This window comes from Humulus lupulus, chromosome 9 (assembly GCF_963169125.1).
Source record: "Humulus lupulus chromosome 9, drHumLupu1.1, whole genome shotgun sequence".
NCBI classification, from domain to species: domain Eukaryota; kingdom Viridiplantae; phylum Streptophyta; class Magnoliopsida; order Rosales; family Cannabaceae; genus Humulus; species Humulus lupulus.
In genome coordinates this window covers 117,864,786-117,866,547 of record NC_084801.1, presented here as the reverse complement: position 1 = coordinate 117,866,547, position 1,762 = coordinate 117,864,786, and the positions used below count along the sequence as shown (strand labels likewise).

The window sequence follows — 1,762 nt, the reverse complement described above, 5'->3', positions numbered from 1 at the left end:
GAGCAGGACCATTTCAGCCCAAGATCTGTTCCATTTTTCAGGTTTGTATTTTTTTTCTACATTTTTATTTCTGCTCTCTAATAGCTATGTATAAATTTATCATCAATCCAGCTTGCATTGTAATGACTGGGGATTGAGAATTTCCATTAGAAATCTTGTTTGTTGCTATGGTTGGGTTTCTTTGTTATTTTGTGTTTTTTGTTGTATCCTATCCTCTGTTTGCTATTGTTTTATACTTGCAATGAATTAGGCTGGACCATTCTTATGTTCATAAAATATTATAGTTTCCCTCTTGAAATGAATTACCACATAGTATTATGAAAGCATCTCTTCCTGGCAGAATTTTGATGAGGTTTCCTTTTTTATAATGTCATATTCCCATATATGAACTTAAAACATGACATAGTAATTAGCTAATAAATAATATATCAAATTGGCCTTTACCCAATGTTTCTGCAACAAATCCATTTGATTTTCAGTATTTGATTTTTACTTATAAAATGAATTAAAGTCGTGTTTGGATGGTTTGAGCTTTTATGAATTGAGTCACAAGAGCCACTTGCATGAGATAGAGCCCACCTGGAAGTGATTCTCATATGAATATGTTTTTGTTTTATGGAAAGACATTTTGAACGGTGTAAAGTGTAACAGTACCTTCTGAATATGTTTCAAGTTTGTTGAAATTATGGCTCCTGTCTTTTCTCGAAAAGCTTGGCGGTGTGTATGGCACATGATTCAGGTATGGTGTGTGTGTATGGTTATTTAGTTAGGCTAAAAAACTTAAAAATTTATGCAACTAGAAATCTTAGAAGTTCTCGTGAAATCTAAGTTGGAAAGCTAGTGCTTTTCGCTTTCTTGACAAGAAACATATTTTAGTTTATTAATACAAAAAGATAACGTTTCCACTTTTGTTTTTTTTTCCCAGTTTTTGTTTGTCTTGTTTCCCATAACCTAACTCTAAACACATTTCCCACTTCGAACTTAGAAAAAAAGAGAAACTTTGGGAGAATAAGAGGAATAGCATGGGCTTCATAAAGGACCTCTAACAGCCATATTCACATTCTACTTGTTAATTTGGATGCCATACTTGATGCCCTGTTGGTTACCTATCACATAGAGAATTTTGCCAAAGCTATTTACACATCAATGCTATGTTTGTATTGAACTTTACAGAAAGGAATTAACCTTGCTAGGTCTTTAGAGAAGAAATAAATGGGGATAGAAGTTAGTACAAAATGTATGAATTGTTTCTTCATATTAATAATAAAAGGACTTTTTTTTTACAATGTGCAGGTATATTGAGATGATTTCTTTGGAGCAATTCTTGACAACATTTGTAGTTGAGGCCTTTAGAATGGAAGAATGTATTTCACTAATTTTTGTGTACATTTCTTGTTTTGTATTTAGTGATAAAGGAATCTAAATTGGGCATAAATTATGTTGTAATATGATTTCTTAAGCCTAGACTAGTAGACTAAATATTGTACTTACATTTTGAGTAATTAATAAAAATCTATTTATGTTACCTTATTTGGCTTCAACTTTCATATTTGTTTTCCTAGTTTTGTGTAAGTAAAAAAAGATTATGTTTCTCTAAGCTAATATAACACATGTGTTATACTAAAGTGTAGTATAACACAAATAATGTGTTATATTAAAGTCTAATATAATACAAAAAATGTGTTATACTAAAGTATAGTATAACACAAAAAATGTGTTATACTAAAGTGTTGTATAACACAAAAAAAGTGTTATACTAAAG

General features: G+C 30.2%; 1 long non-coding RNA gene across 1 annotated transcript; it reads left to right on the top strand.

Moving 5' to 3' along the window:
* The first annotated feature begins 665 nt into the window (after positions 1 to 665).
* On the top strand, positions 666 to 1,479 carry LOC133802105 (uncharacterized). Its single transcript, XR_009877143.1, has 2 exons — positions 666 to 739; positions 1,294 to 1,479. It is a non-coding gene; the product is annotated as an uncharacterized LOC133802105 (long non-coding RNA).
* The last annotated feature ends 283 nt before the right edge of the window (positions 1,480 to 1,762 follow it).